The sequence below is a fragment of the Marmota marmota genome, unplaced genomic scaffold, assembly GCF_001458135.2.
Source record: "Marmota marmota marmota unplaced genomic scaffold, marMar, whole genome shotgun sequence".
In the NCBI taxonomy this organism is placed as follows: domain Eukaryota; kingdom Metazoa; phylum Chordata; class Mammalia; order Rodentia; family Sciuridae; genus Marmota; species Marmota marmota.
In genome coordinates, this window is record NW_025999924.1 from 853,114 (window position 1) to 861,585 (window position 8,472).

Consider the following 8,472-nt stretch of genomic DNA (forward strand, 5'->3'; position numbering starts at 1 on the left):
GCTCTTTAATCCAACCATACAATCCCACGTGGATATGGGGCCTTGTGGTTCACAAGGGCTGTCTCATACTACAGTCAGAAGGTGGCAGCCCATGACACTTATCACCATGTTACAAACACAGATTCTGCCTCTATAAGAGTTGATGGCCAAGCCCAGCTGGCTTGGGCTTATTTTTCCCTAAAAATATATTTTTAAGACTTCAACCCTCTTCCTGTCCCCTGAGGAAATCCTGGGATGGCTCTGCCAAAAAGTCCTACATCAGCATTTGTTTATTTATTTATATCTACCTCCGAGAGTTTCCTGAAAAGGAAAAACTATATTCTTTGCCAATTTCCCTTTTAAAATTCAAATAAATCTGACATAAACTCATTATAATAGCAAGGATTCAATTGCCCAAATTTATGACTTTAATTGTTTTATGAAGAAAGACTGAAAAAAGTGTGTGTCAGCAGAACTTCCTGAAGCTTCTGGGTTGCAGGTCACTTGGGCTCTCAACTCAGCTGCCAAGCACCGGTGCCTATTTAACCTTCTGCCATCTCTCAGCTTCCATCTCTACAAAAATTAGTGGATGCATCTGTGCAGTCCTCCATAAAGACATCCCCATATCTCATCAACATCTGAAAAAGACATGGAGTCATCTGTCACTGTCTTCTTGATGTGAACATGCTGCTCATTTTCATAACTATCCCAGGTATATTTTATATTTCAAGTTTACATCTAATATTAAATGAAAGGAAGGTTTTTCCACTTTAATGCAATATGAGGTATTGGAAGGAGTTGAAGTATTTGGAGGGCTCAGAAGAAGAGCCAAAATATCTTCCCAAGAATTGATAAGGTGTTTTGTGTCTAAGACATGTATTAGTGTACACATTCTGATTCATACCCAAAGTTGTGTGGGTGCCCAATTTCTAATGGTATCCAAAAAGAGCACCGTGAAGTCATGCCAGTTTCCAAGATTACTGACTTCAGTTTTCCTGTATTTCAAATTTGTCTTTGTCTGAATTACTCTTCAGGAATTCTTGATGTGTAAATGCACTTGTACAAGTGTGCAGAGTACGGTGTATGGATATGTACGTGTGTGTACATGGAAATGTGGAATTTTCCAGTGTGTGAATCTTAAGCTAAGGTAATGCAGTCCATTGTGATCTGGATGTGGAAGATTACTTAAAAGTAGCCTTAGCTTCTTCTCCCTCAAGGGGTGGAGTCTGTTTCCATCCTTGAATTCCTGCTTTGCTATAGAGCTTTAGTAGATTCATTGCAGGGGCTGAAAAAGCATTCACACAAGAGAGTTTGTTCTCTTGGTGCTCCTTGGACCCCAAGACTGTTGGCATATGGAGATGCCTGGGCCAGTCTGCTGGGTGGCCAAATGCTGGCCAGTCTGCAGATACTTGATCAGTTGCCTCTGTGGTCCTGGTTGGCTGACCAGAACCACCAGGTGATGCACGCAAGAATCCAGTCAACTGCAACAGAGACTGCTGAGCCAGGAGCACCACCCAGCAGAGCAACAGAACCAGGAGCAGTGGAGGTTGAGGGCCACTAAGCTGTGGGGTGTTTGTTAGATAGCAAATGCTCACTGATACATGAGGAAACTATGTACTCACTTCTTCTATTTGAGAAGGGATCTAGGAATTTCATAAGGTCCAGTGTCTCCCTCGGTGTTCAAGTTATCCGCACTTCCAGGAGCACTCTGTGTCATTTCTGACGGACTTTGAGGGAGATAATTCTCTGTGAGAGGCCAGTGTTTCTATGCATCACAAAAGTAGAAGCACTGGGCTGGGGTTGTGGCTCAGTGGTAGAACACCCGCCTCCCATGTGTGATGCGCTGGGTTCAATCCTCAGCACCACATAAAAATAAAGATATTGTGTCCATCCACAATTAAAAAATATTTTAAAAAAAAAAAAGTAGAAGCACTGAGTGTCCTTGTTCCAGGTGATCTTTTCAAGGATTTTTATTGAGTGAACAGCCTTGGAAGATAGAGAACATGCCACCCCAACAGAGCACAAAGCCAACTTGTTTGGCCCAGGGTAAAAGTCCAAGGCTTGATAATCTCTGCCGTTCTTTCCTATAATCCTGCCCACTGCCCACTTAGGTGTTACCTGGCCCTGTTTGGGTCACCCTGGCACCAGATATAGCCAATGCTACCCGGAATGAAGTCACTGTCTCTCACACAGGAGTCTCCAGTCCTGTGCCAGCATCTATGAAACTGTGACAGGCTTATTTATTAACTTACCAGAGGACAAAATCTCAGACAGGCAAAGTCTCAGAACTTCCACAGTTCTTGACACCAATTAATCAAAACTCCTGCAGATAAAACTATCAAAACTCATGTAGGGGAGACAGCTTAGTGTCTGTAAAGGTCCATTTGTTTGCAAATTATCCTGGAAAAGCACATTGTGTGCCTGTTTCCAGAAACTTCAGGATGGGGGCATTCAAACACATCATTTTTGTTTTTCCTTTAAAGGACATAGGACAAAGGCTTGAGGCCAAATCCATTTTTTAGACCGTTAAAGAAAAGGAAAATGGCAAGTTGGAAACAGATATGCTGAGAACAGAGATTAAACAGCAAAAGAAAGTTATAGTTGGTCTCTTCACTTCCTGCTCTCTCCCAGCATTCAGCAAAAAGGAAGCTGACCTGCATGGTCATATGCACACATTCCATGCCAGGTGCACACAGCTTCAGAAATCAGTGAAGCTAGAAAACTTTAAGCCTTTATTATAATAGCAAAAGCATGGCTGGAGTTGTAGCTCAGTGGTAGAGCACTTGCCTAGCATGTGTGAGGCACTGGGTTAATTCTCAGCACTGCATATAAATAAATTAAATTAAGGTCCATTGACAAGTAAAAAAAAATTAAATAAGCACAGGTAAGATTATCTTGCTTCTTGTTCCACTGACTACATACACAAAACTTTTCAGGCTTCCTAGTTTTTTAACACAATTCAGAATTCTCTTCCCAAGAGAGACTTGCACATTTGTTCCTAAACCCTAGTGTCTTCAATACTGCCATATCTTCTAGGAATTTATTTCTATACAGTTAACTCCTCTGGGGTTGGTCAGATGAGCTCTTAGGCTGGACCATTGGAAGGAGAGGGCTGATGTGGGAGATGCTGAGGATCTCTTAGGAAAACAGTTTAATGCAGGCTGATGTCCTAACAGGTATCTGAACCCTAGTGGGTCTTCTGGAAAATATCCTTGCTTTCTGTCTTTGGGTAAATGTTTGCAGGTCAATGTATTTTCCTCCAAGGCTCATTTTCTGCAGGATGCGACCATCTACAGGCTACATCAGCCATAAGGAACTAATTGTTCCAGGTAAACAGGAGGCAGTGGCTTTCAACCCTGGTTGCTCAGTAAAACACCTAGGAAATTTTCTTTAAAAATGCTGATTTCTAGCAGCTCCACCTAAGACCTATTAAGTTAGAAACCCAGGGGAGAAGGGGTAGAATATCGACTCCACTATTTTAAAAAAATCCTCAAGTGATTATAATGTGTAGTCAAGAGTGAAAACCTTATTAAAGCAAAACATGAAAGTACAGCTCTGGACATGTCACTATCAAATCAAATGGCATTCTCCTAAAAAACAATCTTTTCTAGAGGAGAGAATGAAAGTGAATTTTAAGTAATATAATATATATATATATATATATATATATATATTTAAGCAATAAATATATTTTTAAATGCTCTCTCTCTCTCATATATATATATATGATCAGTTGGAGATCAAAGCTCTTAGTCATTGGTTCATTCATTCAAATATCTGTTAGTTCCCTGGCAAGTATCAGGCCCTACCCTCAAGGGATCACAGTCCAGAGGAAAAGGCAGACAAGAGAAACTGCAATTTTAATGCCACAGAGGAGGAAGTGCAGACTGCTACAAGAGGACAGCAGGGGGCCTCCACATTTGGGAAGCACATGTCTCTCTCCTGCCTGCCTCAGGCCTTGGCCTCCTCCCCCCTCAGCCCTGCACACTTGGGATTGTGAAGTGTTCTAAGTGTTCTAAGCAGGACTTCATCATATGCAAGTATTTGCCAAAGACAAATGGTACTTTTAATAAATCTTATGAGCACCTGAATAGCTTTTTCCTCTCTGATTTAAAACAAGAGTTTCCAGAAAGAACAGGAAAAAACAACTGACATTCCTAAACCCTAGGGTCACATAGAGATCCGGAAGTGATGCGTCCCAAGTGAGTTTCAGGCTGGAGAATGAGCTGACAAAGTGGGCCTCTGGCATGATCTACGTGGAGGAAGTACCATCATGGAAACTTCTATGGAAAATATCTGCCTAGGGCACAGCTGCCATCCAGCTCCTGCAAACAGAGCCGGAGAAAAAACTTATGCTACAAGAATGGGAGTGTGCTGCCTGCCACTGGGAAGCAAGTGCAGCCTCTCAGCCACAGTATCAGAGAGTATGTCTGCCTTTATTTTATTTTATTTTATTTTGCATGCATATCAAGCATTGACCACAATGAGTAGTACCAACAACCCTTTCTTCCAGGAATACTTCAGTGGGTACTTCTTGATTTTCTGGAATCAACACTGTAACTTTCACTCTATTCTGTAATAAAGGAAAACTGGATTCCAATATCAGTCACTGGATTTGATAGCTGGGTAATGTTAGGAAAGTCATTTAACCTCTCTGGGCACTTATTCACTTGTTCTGTAACTGGACAAAATGATCATAGGATTGTTGCAGAGGTTGGATGAAATAATACATGTAAAGCTTTTAGTTCAGTGTCTTACACATAGTAGGCATTCAAAAAGAGGAGCTGTCAGGATTTCCATCACCCAAACCCACACTTAAAAGGTAGCAACTTTGAACTAGCTTCCTGCAACTTTGAACTCCTAGCTTCCTGCAGCAGAGCATATTTTTTCCTTATTTAATGAATAAAAAAGAAAAAAAATCTGCATTTAATAAATAGTATCTCCCAAATCAGTACCGAGCAGATATGGGACAATATCAGGAAGCTAACACTCCAAAACCCAGCTTTCTCACACACCGCCAAGTTGTAAAGTATCTGTAATATCCTGTTGCTGCGTATCTATTTAGCCTCTCAACATTATTACTTTTAGGCCAAGTTTTTAGAAAATTCATACAGACGAAAGGAAGAAAATAGGACTTTCTCTCAAGCTCAACAATGTTCTTATTTTAGAATTCTTTGAATTAGGCACACTAATGTAAATGAGAGAAGCGTGTAGGTTGGAGGCTAGAAGAAGGTGAAATGATGAGGCTAATGATTTCTGAAGAAGCACACAAGACACAGGATACAGTGCATCCTGGATGGGGGTGCAACCAGGACTGGAATCTTCTGGGCTCAGGAACCATGGGAGGAAGCTGGCCTCAGACCATGGGACTTCAACTGGAATGTGCTCTATTAAAGGTCAGCCTCTATTTCTTCGAGATTTTCCAGTGACTCTTCTTGGTGCAGAAGGCCAAATTCAGACCATTTACAGAGGGCAGCTCTGACAAGGACTTCTAACAATTCAACATGTGACCAGAAACCATGCTGTCCTGTCGCCAGCACCCAGGATAATGGAGTTATTCTTGCTGTTTATCAGATGTGGTGTAGATGCAGAATCTACACCCTATCTTCATATTTTGTTTGAATCTTTTCAAGGATAAAATTAGACATTTCTTTTCTTCCTGATGGATCTATTAGCCAACATCCCAAGCACTGAGCCAAGGCTGCATCTTCTTGTAAACATAGGAGGCCACTTCAGAAAAGCACTTGAGTGCTACTCAGGTAGGCACTTGAGTGTCTGTCATAGTCTTGATCCCCTAAAGCCAAAAACCGAAAGGAAAATATTATCGAGAAATACTGAAAAACCAAGAGAAAAAAAGAAGAAAGGCCCTCGTATCTGTCACAAGTAGAACTATTATAATTGGTCAATTTTAAGAAATCAAAACTACATGTCATAAAAACGAATGCAGCCTATCATAAACATGTTATTTTAATTTAAACCACAGAAGTGGACATCCACTCACCTTGTCCTCTCCTCTGGGTAACTCAAACTTCCCACTGGTTTCCTTGCAGATGCGTGATGCATCATTCTGATGGAGGCCAGGGCTCTTCGCCTAAATCCATTCTCTCCCTCTGCTTTAGTCAGCTTTTCCTAGCTGTGATCAAAAGACCTGACAAGAACAACTTAGAGAAGGGAAAGTTTATTTTGGCTCATAGTTGCAGAGGGTCAGTCCATTCACAGTGACTTCATTGCTGTGGGCCCAAGATGAGGCAGAACACATGGTGAAAGAGTGGAGAAAAGCTGCTCGGTTCACAAAAGCCAGGAAGCAGAGAGAGCCTGAATGCAAGGATCCAGGGATGATATAATCCCCAAGCACACGCTCCCAGGGACCTACTTTCTCCAGCCATGCCTTACCTGCCTACAGTTACCACTCATTAATCCATTAATCCATTAAATTAATCCACTGGTTAAGTCACAACTCTCATAATCTGATTGTTTCACCTCTGAACATTCCTGCATTGTCTCACACAAGAGCTTTCAGAGGAGACCTCACATCCAAACCATAACACCCTCTCTGCAGCAAAAGGATTATAGTGTGGTATTTCTACTCCAATACCACACATTCCCCAGTCTCCCCCTTGGTTCTGTGAGGTCACATGACTGAGCCTGGTCAACAGCATTTGCAGAAGTGCTGTGCACCAGCTCCAGACCAGTGCCTCAAGATAAGGGGATGGCTCCTCTATGCTTTTTTTTTTCTTTCCTGGTTCTAGAACTCAGGATAACATTTTCAACCACTTAGATAACAACAAGACCCCTATGAGTCTACAGATCAAAATTATTTAAAAAAAAAAAATACCCTGGATTCGTGAGTGATTACAAGAAACAGAACATCCCTCGGACCCAGAATACTGACTACTCACCTTGGACTCCTACCTAGAGAAACAAATAACATTCCATCTTATTTAAGCCATTGAATTGTTGCTCTTTGTTCAGCAGCCTCTGTCTTACTCTCATAATTCAATTCAATTATGGTGTCTAGTTTCATTTTGTTAACATGGACTGAAACTAAAAAACATTTAGGAAATAATCTATATATTTTATGACTTTCCCTCCATTTTTTGCATGTGCCTCACCCATTCCTTATTTGACAGCATTTTTAAGAAACATAAAAATCTTTGCAATTCATTCAATTTAGTTTTCATAGGAATAACTTTTATTTTCACATTCATATGTCATCCTTTTAAATAATATTTACTTAAATTATGTAATTACAAGACAGTGACGCTGGTGCACACATTGGGAACACAGGGACCCTTGGCATGTCAGTTGGCCACTGTGTTGTTACAAACCACCTTCAGAACTCAGTGGGTTAAAACACTGACCATTTTATAAACTCACAGTTCTGCTTTCAGGTGGCTCTCGACTCAGTGGAGCTCCTTCAGGAATGAGCTGAAATTCAGCAGGTCACCCTGGCTTCTGGGAGTCAGCCCAGTGTTGACTAAGGTAAAGGGGTGGGCTGGGATGTTCAGGAAGCTGCAGTGAGCAAGGCCCCCTGAGGCCTGTGTTCAGATCTGAAGCAATGTCACTTCTTTCACATTCTATGGTTCAAAGCAAGTCACGATAGCCAAGATGCAAGGGAGGAGATTAGCTGTGAACATTTTTATAATCCATCCTACATGCTTGGTCCACATGCAACTCAAGGGGTGGGCACAGAAGTGGATGAGATAGACACCTTGAGTCACCTCCTAGCTGAGATGCACCGGTAGGAGCCAGTGCACCAGTCTGCATGACCTCCAGAGGGAAGCACAGTCCTGTTATTCCAGGAAAAACACAATGTAAAAACCATTAAGAGCTCCTGCTATTCCCAAACCTTGAGACACTTTTAGAACAAAATGAACTGCTTTTACCTTCCAAGTTGTAACCATCTTGGGGCGAGAATTGTGCAGCAGGTGCAGTGGGCTAGTGCTCACTAAATGTTCCTCCTCTCCTTTTCTCCATTGCAGTTATATTGGGGCCATGCAGCTAGTTCAGTCTCATGGACTGTGTGACTTTTCTAAGTGGAAAGAGCTAAAAGTCAGTATGTCCCCTCAATCCCTTCTTCTATTTCAGTAATGATCTTGAAATCTGTGTGGTAGCTGATGTAGCTACAAGATTAAGGAGAGCCACCCAACCTAGATGGAACTTTACATGAATGAGTCCTAAAGCCTATGAAGTGAGCCACTGAGACTTCAGGGTTGATCTTAAACCCCAGCACATGAAGCTCTCCCCTAACTTCTTCCAATGGTCTTGCTCAGTTGCAAATGCACAACCACCCTAGGGAGATGGGAATGGTCTGTGAAGGGTGTCACACTCAGGAGTCACAACTGAATGATTCCTTCATTCACATAGTTATTAAAAAGCGATTCCGAGGGTAGAGGGAACTGTGACCACCCACAGAGCAGGCCCAGCGGCCTGCTGAGGGGCAGAGCCACCCCCCACCCCCCGCGCCTGCCAGGTAGGCGGAACGGTGACCAC

At 42.1% G+C, this 8,472-nt stretch overlaps 1 long non-coding RNA gene across 1 annotated transcript in view; it reads left to right on the forward strand.

Annotated features, from left to right (window-relative positions):
• The first annotated feature begins 372 nt into the window (after positions 1-372).
• Positions 373-8,472, forward strand: part of LOC125615734 — an 18,718-nt gene continuing 10,618 nt past the window's right edge. The window contains exon 1 of the long non-coding RNA XR_007346318.1: positions 373-691. This is a non-coding gene — a long non-coding RNA (uncharacterized LOC125615734). The remainder of the gene's footprint in view (positions 692-8,472) is intronic.